Here is a 26224-nt window from a genome sequence, read left to right on the forward strand (position 1 = left end):
AAATGGATACAAAAATCAAGTATAAAAAATGAAGTTGGTCTAATTTTGAAATTATGATTTAATACTTATACAAGTTACGGACGTTACGGATGCCTGCAGAACGACTGACCTAATGAAGTACCTACTAGGATAATGACGGACGTTTTAAACATGTATATTATAATAATTTAACGTGTATACGTACTATTACATCGGCACTGCTGTTAAACTACACAATGAGAAATTTCGTGATTACTGCAGCAGCCATGGTGCGAGCATGAATTTTGTTCTTTTGGATCTGGGGCTAGTGACATAAGAGAAGGTTTGTACTTCTACAGTTTAAATATAATAATATAAAAGGTACCTACTTACGGATTTGCATATAAAAAAGTCGCGGGTATAATAATACCCACCACTGGAATATAATATGATATATACGTATACGTTTTAACGCTAAGTATAATAAGTTTAACGCGTATAATAACAACACAGTCATACAGTGCCCCAGCACAACATAATGATATTATTATGATGATATTTTGATAAGTCACAATTATTATTATTGTACAAACATAAATTCCACTACATCGACGTCTCAATCGTTACGCGTTTTTCACCGACCAAAACAGCATACATATTATAATCGTGTACACACCGCCTAATAATGACATAAAGTACAGACGTAAAGCCACTACCTATATAATATATAGTGTGTACTATGTTGTATATTATGTTGTATTGCCACAACGTTCGAGCTGTGTGCTCTTTCTGCAGGGTCGACCAGGAACGATGAGGTGAACAATTTTTTTCCGATTTTTTCGACCTCAGAGACCGACAACAATGGGAACCGAAATCTTTACTTTCTCATGGAGGCGTCTCGTCCACCCCTTCACCGACCTTGATTCATAGGATTTTTCGACCTGATTGCACAACGGCGTCTACGCTTAAACTGCCGCAGTGGCATGCGCACATATCACCCATATACAATGTCTACGCGCTCGTCCTGGTTAATTTATGTACCCTGTTTTTTTCTCACTCGCTCGCTCTCTCTCTCACTCGGCGAGTCACGGGCCGTTTGTGCGCATGGGAGTGAGAAGCGAAACAACACACAGAGTCTACCTGCGACCATAAGATATATATGTACCTATATATATATATATATATACCCAATACCGTAGACCTTATACCACACACGCGGATAAACGACATACCTATATAATATAAAATACATAACATAGGTACATTAATATCGCGATACTAAGCCGTACCGTCACATATCGAGTGCCACCATCGCCGCCGCAGCCAAACGGATTTCGTCGTTAAGTTCGGGCGAAAAACTCGTTTTGAAATGCGTTAATGCTGTAGTGTAAATCTATACATAGTATACGTGTAGGGAAAGCCGAGCGAGTGCTGAAAAACGTTCGTAGTTCGTACATCGAGGAAAGTTGCTGAAGTCACGCTCTAAAAGTACGTATCTGGATGAGGAGGGGGTTCAGACCCAACCAGAAAATTCTTCAACATTTATGAAAAGAATAATAAATATCGTTTGTCATATTTTAACCAAGTGTCAAAACTTAAATTTAGTATTGACTAAAAAGTAAAATTATTAAAAATATATAAATATTTTGGACCCCCGAAATAAATATCTACGGCCTTGCGGGCTAATGATATTATGCTAACTGCTGAAGTGCCGAGGTTATATTATAATACGAAGTAGCTAGCGTGTCAAAGGTGAATTATCGGTTTTTATTTTTAAGTGGCCGGCGTCTGGGCGTGTTCTAAAAATATCTTGTCTTAGGTCATACCACAGTCATACCTACACCACGCACCAGATTGTATCGAAGACTATAATATTATTTCACACGCTCGCACACACACATCATTATATACATGATGGTTATAGGGGGCGTGGGGGAGGGGAACTTGGACGCGCTAAAACTATACCAAGTCCCCCTCATTAGTAATTTAATCTTCATTAAGTTTAAGTAAAATAAAATAATTTTTTTCCACAATTTTGAAATTAAACCCAATAAAAATCATCGAAAGCAATAAAAATTATTTAAAATTTTGGTTTTGTGGTTCAGTATTATTATTAACACATATTTCTGATAGGTGATATAAACATACAAACAATAAGAAACCGTATTTTCGGTAGCAAATGTGGTAAGAGAATAATATGACTATGTAATATTTATATTTTATTTACCCTATGTGTGTTTGTTATCTATCAGCTACGACCAGCACTGTCCTTAATGAATTTTAAATAGATATATTGAATGTAAATAAAATAATTATTTGATCTAAATCATAGTTTGTAGGTACCTATTTATATACAAATTACAGAAATTAGTATTTGCATAAAATACTTAGTCTATAACATTTCGATAACTTAATTGTTCAACATATGGAGTGGGAGTAATGGTTTCAGTGTTTCACCCTACACATTTTATAAATCAAATTAACAATACAAGGGACTTAATTCTAAACAATTCCCCCCCCCCAAAAAAAAAATGAGCCATTTTCCATATGCACATACCTACTTAATAATAATATAGATTAGCCTACAATATTACCTACAAACGACTTGAAATAATATTGTGCTCTATACTGACGCGTTTTCATTCAAGGAAGCGGCCGGGCAAGACAAAGATACTTCACTGCAACCAGCAAAACACTACCTATAGTTTGTCGCGATCGGTTTCATCCGAGATTCGGTGCCAATAAAAATAATAATAATATTGTGCTTTCGTATTATTTAGGGCTGCGCGTATTGATGGCCGGAAACCTCTCGTCCCGGAAACGATTCGAACCGTGCCTGTAAATAATATTATTTATTTATTTTTTCTCCGAAATAGCGTAGTTAACCGTGCCGAGCCCGAAAAAAAAACAAAAAATCGTCACGATGGACCGCTGCCAAGTCGAATTCTGGCAAAATGACGTAATTAAAATGCACGTTAACGTGTACAAAATACCGCGTAGACTCGGTCTGGTTTGCGAATAATAATAATAATAGTATTACTAACTCATACCAATCCATAGCCGAAGAATACGTGTCCGCGGATACATACGTGACGTCGATCGATCAATGGACAGATGGATAAATCATCGATGTCGACATGAACGGATCTGTGAACATTTGAGGCGTGACCAAAATGCTGTTGAGCGCGATGTCATTTACTGCAGAAATATTATTGATTTTTTGTATCCCAATATCCCATGCAATTATTATAATCGTATAGGTATTACTATTATATTAGTGTTGGAGCAGAGGTGTCATTTCAGAATTTTGCGTGAAATACAAAACGATTTACCGTTGACCAAACAATAAAATAAGAGCCGCTCGAAAAATATTATACAACAAGATTTTATTATAACTGAATAATTGATCGTTTCTTTTTTAATAAAACTGAAAGCGAGTAGAAATATTCATAATGCAAAATAAAAAAAACTAGCAACACCTTTTTCATGAAAATGCAGAAGATAATGAGATAGTTAATTTAAAAGTTGCTTCTTTTACTAACAATAGTCAATAAATAATATACTATTATCTAGCTAAAAGAAGCATTTACATTTTAAAATATCACTATTATCATCGAAAAAGACCATCAAATATCAAAATGTATTATGATTTGTGTTAAAAAATGCGTTAATCAAATTAAATGACAATAACCTCGAAAATATAAGGAGCATCAGCCTTGCAAATGAACCGAACTGATAAGACTTATAGGAGATAATATTATTTTCACTGTTTCAATTTTCTGTCTTTTCTGAATACCTATTTTAATCTAAAAATGATTAATTATAATAATATAATAATGCCGAATATTATATTACATAATTCCGAAGACCGTGCAGCAGTGTCGACAGTAAGTTATCGATTCCGAAAATATTCATTATTATATACTAAGATACTATTATACTAGACGTACGTTGTATTATTATAGTGAGTCTTGTGACATATTATTATTATTATTATTATACACCTACGCCGTCGGGGGAATTCCGAGAAAATCGTAAAACCGAGCGACGGGGATTCTCGGGAAACGAACAGAACGATATTGAAACTTTATGTGCGTTTGAATATTATTCGATATTGTTGTGTGTCTATATATCCCAGAAATCAGTCGAACCTCACGATTCGGAGAACTGGTGTGGTCCATCATCCCCATTGTCAACGTCGGATTATTTCCACCAGGAAAATATTGTGCCAAGGCAACTCCGACAATATTATTGTGCTCGCATCCGAACGTCCGAGTATACTATTATAATAATATAATTCACTCGACCAGCGACGTCGATTGCTGGTTAACTGTGGTGCGTGGGTGGACGGTGGTTTTAGTGTTCTTATCGTTAACGAATAATAATAATAATAATAATATAGGTAATAATTGAAACACAACGCGCGTGTAAACGAAATAATACCAACAAAGGCCGTTGATGTTTGCACGAATCTCGTGGAACGCCTTTTATTTCGGATTTGTATGAACAACAACCCCTTTCACGGATATTATTTATTGTTATTATGATGTTATATGCGCGTGTTATTACCGTCGGACTGCGTTAATAATTATACACCTCCGTAATATGTTTGAAGACTATGTGCACAATAGTTGAATGAATTAATAGGTAACGTGAAATCGAAATCCCGCAAATTATTACAGTGATAATTTTTAAATGCATTATGTGAGCGTAATTATAATAATTAATATGATTATTAAAATTCATCAAACGCGATACCACAGAATCTGATTCGACTCGTATGTCTATAATGAGAGACCAAGGTTTCATTTGCCGGGTTTAATGAACGTTTCTCCGATTCACAAATGATTCCAATAATACTCCAATATCGACTTAGGGCCATTAGCATATTATTATTACTGCTATACGTATATTATACCGTCATCAGAGTCGTGTGTATACGGGGAATCGAGCATTTAATATGGGATTTTGCAGTTGTAACTATAGAATCCAACTGCGGTGTATCACAAAATAATTACATAGGTATATGTATATCGGTTTCGGGGAATAAGCAAACGGATACAGATCTAAGCGAATTTCTATTGAAAACCCATGAACGTAAAATGTTTAGTTAATTTATTAAAATATTATTTTCTTTGACATAATATTAATATTGTAATGTAGGTATTAATATTTTATAAAATTATGGACCGAAAATGTTGGTTTGAAAAGGGGTTGAAATACGATGCTAATATTCTCTAAAATAAATACAAAATATTCACATTATAATAATATTATATTCTCTTAAAAATGAGAAAAATATATTTTCTTCTGCAAACATTTCCTCATGAACATCACTATATTATATTATATATGCTTGATACGTAACTCAAATGGTTTTATTAGTAAACGACATAAAAACATTTGTAAAGACTAAAGGGTCTCAAAATTAAAACTACAATAATAATAGAAAATTAAAATTTTACACAAATATTTCTTCCCACAATTTACAAAATAATATACAGTGAAACTTCCATATTACGAAGTCTCATGGAGCATAAAAAAAAATCGTATTATAGAGATCTTCATTAATAAATTCGATTATGATTTGGTTTGGTTCTCAAAAATATTTCGTTAAATGGAAGTTTATTAACTGTATTACCTATATGGAAATTAAATGTATATTATTGGAAAAAATGGTGTTACCCTTTTTTGAACACAGTTCGTCTCGCCAACTTGGTAATATCTTTTTCGAATAAACGATTATAATTTATTATTTCACCGTTTACATGTAGCCACCATAATAGTGGCATATAATATTGTATACACGAATCAAGACCTTCAGGATCTAATCGTATAATGGTAGTATGAAATAGGAAAAAACGAGTATGTTTCAGGTAAGTACTATAACTATAATGTAATATAGAGATCTATGATTTACGGTTTCGTTTATTTATATAATATGTTGTTTGTCGCCATCGTTTTTTTAAATCCGTTTACGTACACAACTACATACAATATTATTATTACATTTCGTGTAAACAATTTCGCTTTCCGATATTATGTTTTTTTTTCCTGTTGCGGTTCTTTCTATTGACATGGATCCTGTGGCGTTCGGTTTCAAAGGGACGCATGTCGTATGCGGCTTTCGAGCAATATTTGATTTGGACGTATAAATACACATACGCGTAACTGTAAGGAAATAGTCTGGGGAGTTGTGTCGAGATGTTTCGAATAAAATGAATCCCACATCGTCTAGTTAAATGTATTTCCGTATCGCTTAGTTTTTTTTCCGGACAGTCACTACATAATATATAATATTAAATAAATTATACCACCGTTTTAAAAAAATCGAATGTCGATTGGTTGACGATATAAATCTGCTAAGTTTCCGTTCGGATGAATAATAAAAAAATTCAACCCAACCGTTACAACTTACAAGGGTGGTTGGTTGGAGTGGGTGGGGGGCACATACCTACATTTTGACTGAAAACTTTGCACGCTTTTTACTTTATTTTATACGCTCTCAGACCGATCTGACGGCAATTGTCCCATATGTGCTCCTCTTTTACGCACATAACACACGTGTGACAGGGTGAATTCCGCAATCTCTCCTGTCTTTTGTCCGTCCGTCCGGCAGTGATGAGCGCCTAATGAGGCTGGTGAACTTTTTACCCATTGTTCACGGAAGACAAATCGCCGACCCTCGAGATAAAAAAAAAAAAAAAAACGGTGGCGGAAAAGCGTACAGGGTGAACCATTTGATTCAGACAAAAGCCATGTAGGTACCTGCCCAAATGCCATGACGTGGTAAGTAATTATAATGCAACTGCTGCTGCAGTGGCGCCGAAGTTAATTATTAATAACTCATCGGTATGGACCACCACCACAATTTTTTCCAACACACACTATACACATCCTCCAGAGACCCTTTTGTATTAAATCGCTTATATAAACCTTTTATATTTTTATTCGTTGTAAAAAGTTAAATTAGTAGGTATAACATAAAATTGATGTTTACCTATTTAAGTTGAATCGTTCTTGCACTAAACGTATAATATAGGTTAGTTATTATGATTTATAATTTATTAATTGTATATTACAATGACTCATAGTGAAATTTTTTTAAAATTATGTTTCACTATAATATAGTATAATGAGTCATGGTATAATAAATAATTATCACGCAACATTCGACTACCCTCCAAATTGTTTATATGCGTTGCTAAAGCATTCACATAGAAAAGCCGCCACTCACCACTGATGATCAAATGATACAATGACCGCAAGATATAAACTTCGTTTGAAATATTTTGATTTACGATAAATTATCTACTATATTAGTTTATTACTATAATCTTTAGAGCTTAGACGGTAGAGCAGTAGAACTATTAACATAAAGTTAATGTCCAATGGGTGCCAGGTTCTAAATAGGTAGATAACAATCGACCACCACCCACCCATAGTTCATATAATATGGCGACCGCAATACATGCTGGACATAGGGATCGGTGCCACCGATATGTAAGTACCTTGCTAGGTATAAAAAATGCCACGCGGCGAAATCGACCGACGGCCATCGATCAACGGGCGAGTATAAAAAACGAGGGACTATCAACACAACCGTTGTCGTCATATTACCGTCGTTTAATGTCGTACGTCATCCGGGACGTCTCTCGGTGTCTGAGACGTCGTTTTTTTTTATCCATTCCGTTTTCTGTACAGGTAAGACGACAGGAGAAAAAAACCCCAACAAAACGCGAAACGGGCTGTTTATTTTTTTCGCTGTTCCCACCGAGTGACGAACGAGCGCCGTGAAACAATGACGGACGTCAGACACATAATAATAATAATAACAGCGATAATAATTATTATTAAAACATAATATTATATCGTCGGTAATAAATCACAAAGCTATATTATATTATTATTTTATTATTATATACACGTGAAGCGCGTGTATTGTACTTGAACGTGTCCGTCGGCGGTGAGCACGACTGGTCGATTCGTCTCGGGACACCTATATATATATATATATATATATATAATATAATACCGAAGTTGCGTTCGTGGGATGCTGTCGATAATATGCGATATTTTAATAAATTAGTGTTATATAGGTATATAATAACTCAATAATCATATCATATCATATCATACCTACGCACACTCCGGTCATGATAATATCACAAAGTCGTGTTCCCCGGGATTTCGGTCCGATTATTATTGTATAATTTGTATTGGGTACAAGGCACGCAGAGCATATTTTCGACCTGTCGTGTATTATATTATTATTGTGTTTGTCGCTAATTGGAGTACGCTGTATAATATATACCACGCGCACTGTATCCTGTTGTACACACTGCGTGCATAATCGTATATATTTAGACGGGAGTAATGGTGTATAGCCGGCTCAATCGCGGGGTCACGCGATTATAATATATTAGTACGATATTATTATTATGAGTGTACACAAGTAGTAACTTTTATAAAACTTTCCTATACGTTGGCGGCGGCGCATAAATCATCATCGCACGAAAACTTCAAATCATTAAAATAATACTAACGAACTGTTCGCTGTCGAGACCTAACGGTTGACGCCGCGTCGAGAGTCGAATATTATGGAATATGGGGTACACATTATATTATTATTTTTTTTACGACATCGTACCATAAATTGCGTATTATTATGTTGCACTCACTCGCTGCAGTAAAAATGTGGTACTTAAACCCGACAAAAGTATCATAATAGTCGGATAACCTATAATATCGTCAATGAAATCAATATTTGAAAGTGCAGTATAATATTAGTAAATATTATTAGTTATTATCACCTGAAATAGTTTAATAAATAATTTTTTTTTACCTGGTTTTAAAAAATATCAATACAAATGTTAATTGATGAATAAAAAAAAATTCTATGATTTAGAATATTAATTTCTGGATTGTTATTTACTTTTTGAATGATCCGCAAGCACACAGTATATCTATACAAATTATAATTATATTACTAATTCAATTAGTCTACTTTACAGAGATTTTTGCTATCGTCATACTGTGAATAAACAAAAAATTCGAAAATTTTATTAAACCACTACAAGCAGAAAATCATTAATTTTCTGATCATGTTTTAACATTTATAAAGATTATATTATTATGTTATATGGGGTGGAGGCCATGAAGGTTTTAAGGACATTCATTGTCATGAAACAACATAAGTAGTTCAATAGCTATACACTTGAAGTCCACACAATTTTTTTCTAACGTCGCAAACTAAAATATACGTTAGTTGAAAAATATTATGTCTTGTGTCGTAATAATAATAGTAAACATCTAATATAAAAAAAAAAAAAATCATCATTAAAAATATTGTGTTTAATAGCTTGTGGTTGTACAACATTTAATGGAATTAGTTCGTCGAAAATAAAAATTAAATTGCACTTTGACATCATTATATTGATACTTAATTGCAATATTTTTTAATTTACATCAAACAACGAATGCCGCTTTGAGGAAAACAACAATAAAATGTAGACTTGTATCGAAACGCATATTATATTTTCAACTTGAAATCGTTTGATCACGTTTGCGGAGGGATATTATAATTATATAACATTACGTATTGTATATTATAACATTATAGCATGCGCAGGTTTCGGGCGACCACTTGTATAATAATTATTCGAATACTGAACTCCCGCGCGGTAAGGTACCGAAATACTTTATGCGCATATCATAATAATAATAATAATATGTACTGCAGCTGTAATTTTCGAATCATCTATATTTCGTATACACGATGTCATTAAAATGACCTTATGATTAATTAATAACAATTTATTAATTCCGGTCTGATAATAAATCCCGGCGGATACCACACGCGTAATATGCGGAGCGACAATATCGCATATTATTATACATATTTTTATTATTATTATTGTGTCTGTGTGCACACACTCACATAATGTAAGCAGATAAAAAGTCGGATCGTAGGAAAAAAATAAATAAAAATTACGTCCGAGGACCGTGGGTCGTTGACACTCGGTCCCTATCCGTTCTTTTGTTTCAAGTCCGGAGGAGAACGCTGCTTTGCAGAAGAATGCGTCGCGGCGGCGGCGGAGGAGTTTTGACGCGCGGGTAGGGGGCGGGGGACGACGACTATTATACGACCGACCGGCGACCGCGTAGCAGCAGCAGCGGCAGCAGTGACTACACACACGTCGACTCCCCCACCGTATACGACGTCGAACAGGTGTTGTTGTTATTATTATGATTATGATTATTATTATTGTTATATTTTCTTCACTCACCTTGACTCATCAAAAGGAAACGGAGTGACGCTGAGAAATCGACTGGAAAACAACTGCAGCGTTATCCGTATCACCGCTGCGGTGTGGGACTGCCGGTGGAACACGCACGCGCGCGCTCCCGCTAAACGGATATTATTTAAAAACGCGCTTGTCGTGACCACGACGGTTATCTTACGATATTGTGTGCGGCAATATCTTCTTGACGACGACGATTACGTTGAAAACGGATACCAGTCGATAAAAAAAAAACTCTTTTGTTTACAACAACAATAATAACAGCAACAACAATAAAAGTATTAAACTATATAGTGTTAATTCGAACGGGGATCACAAGGGACTAGAATCGGTTGAAAAAAATATATAAATAATTAAATAATAACGTATTATATTATAAGTACCGCGGAATAATTCGTTTCTGTACGTACTAGTCAGTATCGACGCACTCGCGAGACGACTACTGCACGATTGCTGTTGTGAAGTTTTTTGTCTGAACAAAGTCTGTGCGCACATATACAATAATTACAATATTTATTTATTGGACGAACGTTGTGTGTGCAACTTTCGGACGGCGCGCTCGGTCTCTCGCGTTGGGAACGACTAAATCGGCGTGAGCGCACACGACAACTGCTTGCCGGCGGCGTTGTTTTATCCGACGGGGTCCCTGCCGCCGCCGCCACCCCTTTTTCGCGTCGCGGAGGGGAAGAGTCCGTCCGTGCGTTCCCCGCTCGCCCGTCCGAACGCCCACCCGCCTAGCCCTATATGTACGACGCCGCGGGACGGGAAAAATATTATACCCGATTTCGAGGATCCCTCCGTTGCCACCGCCACACCAGCCGGCCACGATACGGTGGCCGGCCACCCAACCCTGTGCAGCGGCTGCGGCGCTCTCCCCTAAAGGGTGCTTTGGGCGAGGGTGGCGGCGGTGGCGGTGGCTGCAGCGGCGGTGGGGTGGAACGATCGCGCGCGCGATTGACAGGGACACGCGGCGGCGGCGGCGGTAGCGCGGCAGGCCGTCGCGCCGGGGGAACGCCGCCCCCTCACGACTGGTTAGGGGCGCGCGCGCGGTCGATACGCGAAACCATCCCTTTATCGCCGCCGCCGTCTCTCCCTCGTCACTCGCACACACACCCGACCGCCGACGGGTTATCACCGTGCTTTACACTTTTTTCGCATATTTGTATTTTATTTTTCTTCGTTATTTTCCCGACGCGACGCGGATAGACTAACTATACACCACTCCTCCTATTTTATACATAATATTGTGATTATATCAGTCGTATATGCTGTGTGCACGATGACTGTGGGGTCGGTGGTGGAAGAAATATACTTTCGTGTTTGATGTACTTCCGCCGCCTAAGCTTATACATGCCGCGTGTTGTTCCGGTCCGGCCGCGAGTTGCACGATCGTCGTCGGACGTTTAGTTGATTTTTGCCCATAAAGTCGTATGCTTTTTCCCGTTGCGTATTTTATATCAACATATTAATATATAATATATGTGTATAAATACGTTTAATATATAGATACATGCGCGCAACATGTATACTGTGCCGACTGCCGATACAAATTACAATAATGAGGTTGTTTTTCGGATTTTATAGTTAAGACATTTTTTGGTCACGATAAATCTTGTGCACGCGCTACACACATGTACATAGGTATAGCGTACATATAAATTATACATATTTTAATATAACTACGCGGCTACGCCTATTATATATTTATATATAATAATTAATACTTAATAGTCTCGACGGTTGTATAGAAAAATATAATGCACTATTATATGTTTACACATTACACGTATAATACACAGTGGCAACGGTTGTTTTTCCGTTTAGGGATTTAAACGCGGGTCGGATGTGTGGCGACAATAATTTGGAACATTTTGCTGCTCTGCTTACAATGTATGCATTATAGTTTATAATATTATATAATATTAATATATCGGTGCCTATACTGCCTGCACAAAACGGACGAAACTCTTATAATATCATAATATTGTCTGTTATATGGCTGCAGTCTGCAATGTATACTAGCGATTTGTTACCGACGCCGATCGTTTGAAATTGTACAACAATTTATAAATGTCGCATATATACTTATGGTTATTGAATTCGATCTGACAATGTGTGCGTTTAAATAGTGTATTATGTACGTGCTCCGGGTTATCAATAACCGCATCGTTTAGCTCCGAGCTATGACAGCTGAAGAGCTACAATAGTGTGCGCATAATATTTTTTTTTCAACTTCTGTAGCTTCTCGATTAATCACTATATAATCCCTCACCGTCGCAGCGTGGTAGATTTATTGAAACGTGTTGAAGTTGTGAATAGAAAACTAATGGCAGTGCAAACCAGGGCCTAAATTGCCTTATAAATTGTTTATATCTTGAATATTGTTATGCGAGGCTATTATATGGGCACGTATATATTATATACATAGATAGTCTCACATAGTCATATCACCGTATATAATATAATATATTGAACACGAATAAAAATACATTAATAATTGAGGTGTTCTCACAATACAATCAACAAGTGACTAAACAAAGGACGAAATAGCGTACTTCTAACGATTATTTAGCTATTTAAGTGAATACTGACGTATATGTATGCACATCGTTTATATTGCACATACTTAAGAAGTACTTATACAGCGGAAACATAATATATTCGATGACACGCAAGAGACAATAATATAGTAATAATTTTATTTAATGGAGTATTCCAATCAATCTTTAAAATTTTACAGTTGTCTGCAGTCGGTTATATTTAAAAAGGAAAAACTATCGTTCTTAATATTTACCATCTACCATCTATTTTCCATTCAACATATACCCTGAAATATTAATGTAATTTTTTTCCATCTTTTTCTTTGAAGGAAAAAAAACCCTCGATATTCTTTAAGCCACCTGTGATGGGTCACGGTTTCCCTGTCAGCAGGCGAAAACATAGTGATGGCCTTATATAATATTATTATGCGGCGAATTGTTTATCAAATAAACGACATTCATGACCTAAATATTTATTATTTTGAAAATCTATAAGGCCAAAACAGGGCTTTTAATTCAATTTTTTTTTCTCGCTTTACAGGGTCGACAGTGATAATTGAATATAATAAAATATAATATAGTTTCTAATACAATAATGTATTCAATAAACGTTGTATTGTCCTATTAAAAAGAACAATCGTGTTTCATAAAGGTACTGCAAAAATATCAATTTAGTATATGTAACAGGTAAGTATACGATACAAATAATCAGTCATTCATGTTTTTGAATGCAAAATAAATAAACTACACTCAAAATATGTTATGGAATAAGTGTTCAAAATTACGCATTTTGGTATACCGTATACACCTTTACTTGAAATTAAAATGCATTTTACTCAAAGATTTTTAATTTACAAAAACAAAAAATACTCACATTTTGTTCCTGTACGTAATTTATTTTTTCTCGGCATAAGACGAACAAAGTGCTTCCTGACCAATCTCATAATTATTCATCACAATAATTACACATTACATCTTATACACTAACTAAATATAATATTAACTTGTTATGGATAGGTGCTATATGATAAGTGAGGTAGTTCACGCTTTTGGATATTAAAAATGTATCATTTAATTAATATTCATGTTTAATTTGAATATTCCATTAGTTTTTAATTGACAGCAGAGTATTTCAAATAACTACCTACTTGACTTTACGCTTAAAATATTTTAATTTATTTAATCCATTTTATGTATAATTTGTATAATTATTATTATAAAATAAATTATATGTATTATATTATGTACCTGCGTGTTGGAATAATTAATAATTAAAAGTATATGCATTTTACAAATTTCTCAATTACTGAATTTGATTTTAGCTTTTAAAATAATAATATTATACTTATACGCATAGTACATTTATAAAATTGTTTCATATAATAGTATATGATATATCATTATGATATTGATTAGAAATATATTGTGAAAATTCTACTCAGAATTCTCATTTACTGATCATAATAATGTAATAATATTATATTAATTGACATTATAAATAGTAGTAATTGGCACTGTTGTATCACTTGTATCTTGTTTCATTGTTTTTTATTCATCGCACTAAAACTAAACTGATGAAATGGAAATGTTATACTTTAAGAATTTATTCTTATCAATGTAGAAACTGGCTACTGGCTTACTGGCTACTGGTGATCAACAACTGTAGTTACAATAATCTTAATTTTATAACTAGCATATATGTATAAAAAAAAAAAAAATTGAGAACAACACCGTAATTAACGGTAGCTAAAAATATAATAATAAACAAATAGGTATGCCTCGATTGGCTACTTAAGTCATGGAAATCAAATAATAATGACGCTCTTATTACAGTCATTATTTAAATTTTTTATGTAACGATCTTAATAATAACAAATAAGTTACAAAAAACCAATTTATTTACAATTTCATTCACTTTGAATAACACCATCGTTCACATAAGCTCATTATTATACGCTTTAATTTATTCTTGGATTAAATATCTATTTTTTCATTTTACTTTAGTTAGGTATAAGAAACAAAGAATAAAAACCAGTTTTTTTTTTTAGAAAGCATAAATAATTTTTGGGTGGCCAAAGTCCCCTCGCCCTCTAAGTATGTCTGTATTAATAATGACCTTAAAGAATTATGAATTTAAATCCCACTCTGCCCCTGTTCAGCATGTTGGCCATAATATGATATTATTTTCATATTATTACAGCTTGACGAAGGTGCCCGTACGTATCGGCTGTATAGTATCGATTTATTTCTCGGTCGTGGTTTATTGTATAGTTTTTATTACACAACCCGCGAGTTCGGTGTTATATTAATTTTATAATACCTACCTGCCTAATAAATGTGATTACCTATAATATTATAATGCGCTATTTTGTATTGTAATAATTAATAATAATTACTATATACCTACCTAAAGAATGTTTTGTCTTTACAACAAATACAGAATACGGTATTATTCTTATTACCCTGTACCATCAAAATATCTAGTATCACTAAATAATGTACCTATGCACTTGAAATGCTCTGGAAATCTAATTCCCGGGATCATACTTGATCAATATAATATATCTTTGTACTAAAGCTGCAGTCTTCTATGTGTATAATATACTACTATATTATATTATAATATATGGTAAAATAATTTGTAACATTGTACAAGTAGCCGTTAGAATAGTGTTAGGGTATACTAACTAAATATTGTATTAGTTTTTTTTATTTTCAAATGAACACGGTAGGTCGTATCGTAGAAATAGAATTATCTTTACAACCACTTATACTCGATAAATAAATTGTGCTTGTATAATGTATATATTATGATAATAACCTTCTCATTAGTCATTAGGCTCGTATTAAATGTTGTTTATTGAGTAAAAAAGACGGCAGGTGGTCACTAAAAATCATTAGCAGCGACAAATGACTAATGAAAATGTCTACGTTGATATTGACGATGTGCTCGAGGCTCGTTAATACTTCATTAACTAAGTTTACAAATACAATTATATTTTATTTTATACATATGAATGTTTTCGAAATGCTATTTTGTATTTACACCTAATACCAGTGTATATCGGAGGCGTACAATCAAATAAATAACACATATCAATGAATCTACATTATCATAAACGTAGTGAACTAGCACAATGATCGTTTTAAACATTTTTTTTGTAGACATTATATTTGCGTTAATTTAGTAAATGAAAAGTGGGAAAATGCTTAGATTCGTTTAGAAGTTTTAATGTAGGTATAAGCGAGTTTAAACGGTCTCCTAAATATATTAATTTGAGATTAGAATTCTCAATTCAAATATTATCTGATTAAATAACTAATAAATTATCTTGGTTAGTGGTTGGGAAATTTAACAGAAAAAAGTACACGGCAAAGGCAAGAATGGAGTGTATATATCGTTATTTAATCTAAATGTCGGGTCATTTGTTTTCAATTTCTGATAGTGGCCTATTGACAAATTGCCGTTGTCGGAGATAAACACACTCGTCATTCGAGCACATACACAGCTATATGTAATAAAATAATGCGTGCTATATAATATTATTTTCGTGTCGGTAATTTTGTTTACCCGTAGCACTTCTACGAGTAAAAATATTATTCTCGCGTTTCAAAAAAAAAAAAAACGAGAAACTGAATCTACTCGTTTCTAAATGTGCGATAGTTGTTATTATGTAATTATAATTTGTTAAAAAATAAAATATAATATAAAAATTGATCGTACCGTCTATATACGCCACTTGGGTAATATATATTATACTATCTACTATATATCTAGTATTATATTTGTATAATATAATATAATAACCACGAGCGCTGACGCGTGTGAACATCCGATTTCGTGCGTTATTTTTTCCAAGGTTAACCGTAGGACGATCGAGTTAATTTCATATAGAAAACCCGTAAAATCAGAAATTGAGATAATCGTAGCGGGTTCCAACCGGAGCAGACTATAATATTACAATACATTATTATTATGGTATCACGTGGCCGCCCAAACGATAATGTTTAATTAATATCGGGGAGGGTTCTTGAACTTTGAGACGTTCGAACGGTTGGAAGTTCGCCAAGTTCTCAGGTTTTGTATTTAATTTTTTCGTCAGAACCGATTATAAGGGAAAAACAGGCATTGTTTCCGAACCTAGAATATGCGATCGACAATTAAAGATTACCACAAAAGGTTACCCGTCAGTGTTGATCAACGGCGGAAGATGGGGGTGAAGGGGATAGATCCCACATGACCTTTTTTGCGATGTTTGAGATCTGTTAACCATACATTTTATTTTCAATAATCAAATAGTGCATGTTAAAAAATCAGCCCCCTTGCAGACAAAATCATTTAACCGCCACTAGTACCTATAGAGAAATTCGATCAACGCATAATAGCGTTCTTGAGAATATTAAAGTCCGACACAACCTTCTACTATTATTAATGATATAGTATTAATAATAAAGTCTATAATATCATTATAATATTTTCGTGTGTGGGTGTGGGCGTGTGTGTGAGTAAAGAGTTTATACGCTATATAGGCTACCTACATCGTGCAGTGGTATAGTTACGACCGCGTGGTGTTTACGGAAAACTGTCACGTTCGGCGGGCGGTGAAATCGAACTTCGAACGTTCAGCGACCGCACTAAATCGACCGTGCGCCGGACACGTATTTCCGAAAAAAAAAAATGCGATAGAACGAAAAATAAAATAATAAAAACGACTATACATTTAAAACCCGTCGCGTACACAAGTTCAATTCCATTAGGCCTCCATCTCGCCATCGTCCACCGCGAACCCACCGGGGACATTATTAATACTATCATCATTATTATACATTACGTACTCGCGTTTTCCACCACCTGTCACACACGAGCGCGCGATCACATATATATTATATAAATATATATAAATTTATGATATGAAATATATATATATTATTATATTTTGTCGACCGCCAACGTGTGTGTAGGTACTGTTCACGCGCACACGGAAATTACATTTATTATTATATATATATATATATATAGGTGGAAAGTTCACAATCCACCCTGTACACCGTCATGTAGGGGTGGCTCCAGGGGGGGGGGCTAGGGGCCACGCCCCCAAGCTGTATTTCTAAACAATTTTATACTGTTAAAAACAAAATTACAAAAAAAATCATCGTAATCGTCTGAAAATTATGACTTTGCCCCCATATCCGTGTCTCTGGAACCGCCCCTGCCGTCGTGGTATTTTCCTTATCGACTGCATAGTTGTCCACTTGTCCGTAGTGGAAAAGCCCACGGAGATGGACGATAAATACGGTGTACATATTCATTATTTTATTTTTAATTTTTTTTATTAGGTTTTACGCAAAAATCGAGCGATAAAAGTTCGATCCGAATGATCGTTCGAAAATTAATAAAATAAGTGTACTACCACGGTACCGCGTTCAGATTAGGTTAGAGGCCTATCTCAAAATGTAGATGAACACAATGAAATATAAAGATAATATAGGTGATATGTTATCGTCCTGAATCTTTTTGTTAGACGGTTTGTCGCAAATTAAACTCGAACAATTTAAACGTCGATTGAGAAAAACATAGGTGACTTCGATATTATGTATGCCTTCAAATTACAGCTGGAATGTTATCATAAATCATAACATTATTCTGATATTACGATCTGCATAATATTACTTTCTCAGAAAATTTGCAAATCATTTTAACGTCATCACCGTCGTTATTCGGGAAATGTGACATAAATAGATTCTGAACACGAAATGATTATAAAACGAATATCGGTCAGAGTGTGCACATCCGATTCTGTGAAGTCGAATCCGAGTCGATGAACCGTATTATTTATTTGCGTACGCGCAATAATTTCCATGCTTATTAATTATTATATTATTTATGTATTATGTTTCATGTGCGCGGGCGAACGTTTTTGTCAACGGCCAATGAAAATAATATTATTTTACAAAAGCTCGCGTGAAACTTCTACTCAATTGATATCGATATTCGACGTTGTAAATCCGAAATCGCGAATTAAAAATCGATTTAAATCAATGACAATGGATGGAGGAGTGATCCTCGAAATAATAATTAATTGGTATTACGCGTGTATAGCTCGCGCGGCACGTAACCTTCGCGGCGGCGTGCGATTTATACTTTTTTTAGAGACACACCTGAATAATAATATTATACTAATATATATATTAACAATTCGAGTTTGGTAAATAATTGTTCACCATATTTTTCTAGACGTCGCGGCGACGAGCCCATTGAGATCGTGTGCTCTGCAGTCACACGCTATATAGAGGTCATTGTTAATTTATCAAAATATATTATGAATTAAATATTATCTAGTGTAATTTTTTGTTGTGCCTACTCTTCGATCGATACAATTAATATGCCGGACATCCGGACGACAGTGATTATTGTGGATTTCGACCCAATAACCATAGTAACCATAATAGTAACCATAGTAACCATTATAATATTATTACTATAATCGTAATACGTTACACATAGGTATAGATTACATGAGTCGCCCAAAAAAATAAATGTGCTTGACGTTTGTTGTACCGTGAAGTGTAATGATAAGTGATGATGATAAAATCATGCTTAAGTATAATATTGATATTTCCTTTTTTTTTAACAAATAAAAATTCTATGTAGATACTATTAGTATACGTCTTTTGGATAGGTAACTTTAATAAATTTTACATAAATAATGTCACAAACACAATTAATAATTGTATTATAATACGACAGCGTATATCGTTCTACAATTAATTGTGACCCATATAATTGTGGGTACCGGGATTTCGGCGAGATCAGGGCGCAGTCTCGAATCGAAATAATATGTATTATATTACCTCCTTCCCACTCCTTCTTCGAGATGTATCGGTTAAAAATTAAAACGTATACGACGACGACGACGACGACGGAGACGACGACAACAACAACAAAGTAATAACAATTAAAAGCGCGATGATAATATGTATAATGTATATATTATAATATGTTATAATACGCATAGCTCACCTGCACGCCTGCTGTATAAATATATTATAATATTATTTTATGTTCTATAATTATTATGTAGATTATAATAATATGGGCTACCGGATATAAAACATGAATGTCGGTAAAATTCAAAAAAATGTTGGCGAACTTGGAATAGTTATTATTGACAGAATTGATTTAACATTGACATTGAACAAATCAAATTAGTCTTGGATCTAACCGCGCCACGGTCTTCGAACCTTGAATGAGTACAAGGACCCCTCCGGGCGACTTAATTTTCGCATACGAGTTTTTTTTTCCCGTAATAGCTCTGCGTAATGTGAGTATACTGCAAATACTATAATATACGAGACTCATAGTTCATATACTTCATACTATATTAAGTTTCGTTCGCGCCAAAAACAAGGACGTATTATAAATTCACTATTTTACCCCTCCTTGAGACGTTTATATAAAAAAAAATACTATTCCTAAAATTGCAGACATATTTCAAACTCAAAGCGCGGTTTATGTCGAGGTTACTGTATCGACTTCGTAAAAAGTACCACCACCTAAGTACGCCCGTTACTAGGTATATTCAACCAAAATTATATTTAATGATTGTTTTAATATCCGCCTTCCCCCGTCATCGTTTGTCCATCGTTATTCGCGTGGTATGGGAGACTTGGGTCAAATACTACATATTACGTTGTTACGTAAAGTCAAAGTTACGTTATCTACAATTTCGCGAAATACAGGACTTTGAGAATTATTTTAACCACAAATCAAAACCGTAAAACACATTCCAATTGCAGATATAGCTAGGTACCTACCGACTGTTAAATTAATATAATTTAATCAATAAAAATAATATTTTAATTTATACAAAAAACCAAATGGACTAGTAATTTAAATAGTTTTTTGCGGATAAGTATGAAAATTTGTTAAGAGGATGTCGCACCCGCAAACACAATCATCACACTATTAATGTCAGAATTATTTCAATCATAATTTATTATTTATTTTATATAACCAATATTTTCAAGTATACAAAAATAAAAATAAATTTGGTTTTATTAATTATTCAAGATATATTATATTAAGAGGATTAATTTAAAATTTTAATGAATTTTTATTTTATAGTATATATATAGGTAATATCATAAATGTTATCATTATACAGGTAGTATTTATAAATTTAATTAAATGAACAATAATGATTATTGATTGTATAGATTTTAATATAATTTATTCATTTCTGAATCATAATATTTATGTATATACGTTCGGGCTTAATGAATTTAAATATTTTTAATTTGAAATTTGAACTTAAATTGTCTACTTCTTATTTTTTATTTTTTTTACTAGGTTTAGTTTTGTTATTTTTATGAAAACCTACTTTTGTGTGTATAAAAAGTTCTTTAGTGATTTATATAGCATTAAGTGATTTCAGAATAATTATTTTAAATTGAACTCAAAATTTATTCAAAATTGTAAATGTTTATTTTTTTAAATTATCAAATAAAAAAACAGTTATTTACAATAAATATTTATACAATTTTTATCTTTTTTTGACATATCTTTTTAAATTGAGTAAATTCTCTTTTAAAGTAAATAAAATAATACGTCAATTACACGCTCGCCCAAGGAGACCAATAGTAAATTCCGTGAAATTTCCACCAAAGTCGAGTGAAGTGAAACCATAGTGCCTAACACAAGAATTACTGAGCCGAATTTTGTTTTTTTTACTAATTGTTTTCATTTATTAGAATCATATTTTCGAAGGTAAAATACAGGAAGATTAATTGATTTAAAACAATCAAGGTATTTTGTGAAAACAACTAGCAAGGTTAAAGTTTGGATTTGAAGAAACTGTTAAGGATTATAAATTATATAGGTAACTGGGTATGTAAATGAAACATTGAAATGTATCATAACAGTCTTAACAAAATATAGTAAAATAATAATATAAAATCCAACAATATCTTTATATAGGTACCTAATGCGTAGATTTATTTCAACAGATATTTTAACTTTCAAATAAAAAATTAACTATGAATTTAAATAAGTCGTATAGATACACATTATATTGTATTATCCTATATTATTTTCATGACACTATGGTGGTTTTAATTCTTTTGGTATTGGTTCTAAGGTCAAAATAGTTTTAAAACCTCAAATTTAAACTACATGATAGTAGAGGCCAATGAGAACACGACCTTCAAAACATCTCGGTAAATGTTTATAAAAAACAGAATAAAATAAAATTGAGTGATTTTATTACAACGGTTGAATACACACTATTTATGTGTGACTATAATACGGTTACCGTATTACGGTATATATATACACATGTCTAAGAAGTTCTTATTTCATTTGTGGCCAATACACCCAATAATTATTGTTAGTTAAAATAATAATGCCTAGAAATATGCAATAAACAAAATATATTACTCAATAACTAAATTCCATTTTAGATGGTATTCTGTAGTCGTTGCGTACCTACTTGTGTATCCGTATAACAATTCCTAGTATTGTTTTTTTAAGCATCAATATGCGTTTAAAATAATTCTATTATTATTATTCCATTATTCATCAAACATTAGTGTGCGGAATATAATTCAAAAATTAATTAATTTAACCTACCATGTATAATATAACTTAGTTGGATTTATAGTATTTTCAAGATTTGGGGAAAAAATTAATGGATGTTGGACCCGGTTAAAAGCTTATTATGTATACAGTTTGGTTAGTTTAAGTGAATAAACAAAATGTACTTATATGATATAGTTTCTGATGGACTTGAGTTGTGTCCATAGCCATCTAATATTTTAGTATTCATTATTTTACTTTTTATTAAATATTTTATTTAAGTTTATTTGAATTTACTTTTTAATGTCCAGTCAGTTAAGTCAATGACACAAAATGACTTGTGTTTTTCGAAATATAGAAATTAAAAGCGTTACATCATTCAAATTATTTTATTCTTCTATACAGCAAGGTCAAATTATGTACCTATATCCGTTTTCAATTCATAGGATTCGTTTTCTAAATTTTTTTTTATTGAATACTGCTATTATATCTATATATATATTTATTAAAATTTGTTCAAGTATATCGAAGTTATAACTTATACTTTCTAAAATCATATAATATTGCCGAAATTTATATGATTTAGAATCTTACTAGGTTCAGCTTAGGTTGTGGAAGTATATAATCGATTATACGAATTTTTATACACTTTCAGTAGGTACAATTTATATAATAATACATATGTATATTATATATAGAATAACAAACTTATTTTTGAATTTTATTTCAAGTCAACAATTTATCATTTATAATTATAATTGAGTTCAATTGCATTTAAATTTAAATTAATTTAAAAATAAAAATCTGTAGTCCATTTTTGTTATTAAATCAGATAATATATAATATGAATTATAAATTATCCAGTAAATATCTTCAATTTTTATAAAGATTTATTCAATTATATTATACTATATAGTATACACTTATTATACTTATCCTAAGTGAGCCAAGTCTGTGTCAGATTAAAAAAAATATTGATGCTGAATAATATAAATACGATAATTCATTACCCATTATTGGTAGGTAAGTAAAATATAAATATAGAATATTTGAATTTAGCCATATAAGTGCATAACTAAATATAAATTTTTTTATTTAGTACCTATAACATACCTAAAATAAATTTGTTTTACGTATTATGAAATTGTTTTGTAAGATGTCAATAATACTTTATACTTTAAGTGCTATATTATGAATCCATAGTATATATCTCTATTTATCCATTATTTTACAAGTTGTTGATAATAAGACTCATCAATCATCATATTATTTTAAATAAACAATCAACAATCAGCGTTTGTTGTATTATTATGGTGTATTGGTGTAAATAAATTAATGTAGCACTCGTCTCAATACACGTAATTTATTTGAAGCAATCTTTCTTGTGCTTATAATAATCACAGTGTGCTTTCGTCGGATAATGTGTATAATATATTAATATATATTATATCGTTATCATTAGAATACAATTTCTATTGCAGTGAAAATTATATTACATATAGTTATAATTTGTGTGTCTTAGTATGTAGGAATGGACTAATTATTGATGAGAATATTATATACCCGTTTATAAAATAATATATGCGAACCAATTTTAAAAGTAAACATTGACATTATTCTGTTATGAAACTATAAGATATATTTATGTTAAATCACTCGGGTAGAGGAAGTTATTTAAAGAGGAATTCATTTTTTTCTATTTATCCTACTGCTTAAAGGATCAAAACATTTTGTTGAAAAGCTGTATACTTCTTATATTATATATGTACGTACACGACTGTGGCACCGAACGGATTTTGATTGAATTTTTATCCACGACGCATCTAGCATACCAATTGGACCTTTAGAAATGTTACATTTTCCTTTCAAACTCTATAATTTATTGTATATATTAGATAACAGGTGTATCTATGGACTTTTTTTACAAATAAAGAAACTTGCTTTATTTTTGTTCTCGGAAAATTCCAACGACTAATAACTATAAATTTATCTACATAATATAATATAAGTATATACACTGAACAATTTAATTTTGAAATTCCATAAAAAATAACTGTACAATATACACAAAACCAAAATGAAAATATTTTTTCAAATATATAGGTAGATTATAGATATTTAAAAATAATCAATATTCTTATGAAAATTATGTCGAGTATAAGATAAATGTATGTACCTAAATATATGTACAGCAAAAATCAAAGAGGAGCAAGTTAAAGTTGTTATAATATTTATAATACAATAATAACCATTTGTCTTATGAACAAATATATTTAAAACACAAGCTTAAGATATTTAAACGTATAGTTATTATACAAATATGGACCAAATTTGAATTTATAAACCTAATAATGTTTTCGAAACTTATATAATTTATTTTCTAGGCTATTTTATAATGTTTATCTTTTTTTGATGTTAATTTTTTTATAACGTCTTTATAGTTAGGTCAGTTTACTAAAACATTGTTAAGTAGAAAATATTATTCGTCGTTTGTATTTAATCAGAGAGGGTATTGATTATTTATTACTTGTTTATTATAATTGATTATTTTTAAGCTGTCCTCCACAAAATTTTAAATTATTACAGTCTACGGATGCCATTATTACAATATTATCCGTACGAAAAACCAAAGTACCTAATTATCGATATTATTTGCAATGTATACATAATTATTAATTGATATTATTATAATACATGCCGAGTTGACACGAATAAACAGATTTAATTATACTATATTATAATAGTTGTGTATATTATTATGTTAGACGTAGAATAAATTATTAACCGACAACGTATACCTTATGGCTATATGTAATTCAGTAGTTTTTTTTATAGTGGAGGGGCTGAGCGAGACACTATAATTAAATATGAATGATATTGAACGAACGTCTGCAGCGGGAAAAATGTACGGTCCTAAATTATTTTTTAATTTTTTTCGTTAACATTTTAACACAATGTCCAATTCAAAGTGGTAGTACCTATAATACTATCATATAATTTATAGTTCTCGCACACAAGACGTATGATGGTTGGATTGACGGAGAAAGTGGGTGAACTATGAAAAACGACGCCCTGGCAAGAGAAGGCACCCCTTACATAAAATGCGATAAATCTAGTAGCCGAATTCAAGTATAAAATAAGCTCTGCGTGCTTACCGTCTTAGTTTTATTTTGGGGGTGACTGGGTAGATTACATATTATTTGAGCGTTAAAATGTCTGCCGTCCTGGGGCTATAAAATCCTAGTTGCGGCACTGGGGTCTGGGAGGAACCTATATATGTATATAAGTACCTATATAATATAAATAGATATTGTGTAGGACGTATTTTACGAAGAGGGTATAACAAAATACGGTTTCTTCCATACCATATCGCAAGCGTGCATCTGTAATAAGGGTTCTGTCAGTGAGTTTTTGAGAAAACCAAAAATAAACATTTTAAATAACAAGTAATATATTTTCAAAGTTAAAACTATGAATGAAAATTTTTAGGATTAAATAGGAATTTATTATGTAGATTGTAGATTATTAAACATACATATAATTTTACTAATAATAAATATCAAAATAAATAAATGTAACATTGTACCTAAGTCAAAAAAAAAATTTTAAAACTTTTATAAAGTTACAAATCGAGGGCGCTACACCCATGTGTTGTCTCTGTCTTACAAACGCATAATGTAGCAAATTGTACGTTCTGAATCTATTTAACTCTTTTATGATTAATATCGGAGCGAATTGGCCTATTATCAATGAAGTAAGAATACACATTATTTAGTAGTAGTATTATAATAGGTTTTTTTTAGTTTTCAATTTTAAAGAAAGTTATCAGTATTTAAAATGCACAAACA

The 26224-nt window shown here is 32.3% G+C and overlaps 1 protein-coding gene across 2 annotated transcripts in view; it reads right to left on the minus strand.

Moving 5' to 3' along the window:
- The window catches only part of LOC100166396 (brain tumor protein), a 72576-nt gene that overhangs the window by 32388 nt on the left and 13964 nt on the right, over positions 1-26224 (minus strand). The window contains exon 1 of one of the 2 annotated variants that reach the window (XM_008184058.3): positions 10248-10877. The exons of the other annotated variant lie outside the window; for it this stretch is intronic. The gene's annotated coding sequence lies outside the window, so the exon portion shown is untranslated. Of the gene's footprint in view, positions 1-10247; positions 10878-26224 lie in introns of those variants that run through there. 2 annotated transcript variants of the gene reach the window in all.

Source organism: Acyrthosiphon pisum, chromosome A1 (assembly GCF_005508785.2).
Source record: "Acyrthosiphon pisum isolate AL4f chromosome A1, pea_aphid_22Mar2018_4r6ur, whole genome shotgun sequence".
Lineage (NCBI taxonomy): Eukaryota > Metazoa > Arthropoda > Insecta > Hemiptera > Aphididae > Acyrthosiphon > Acyrthosiphon pisum.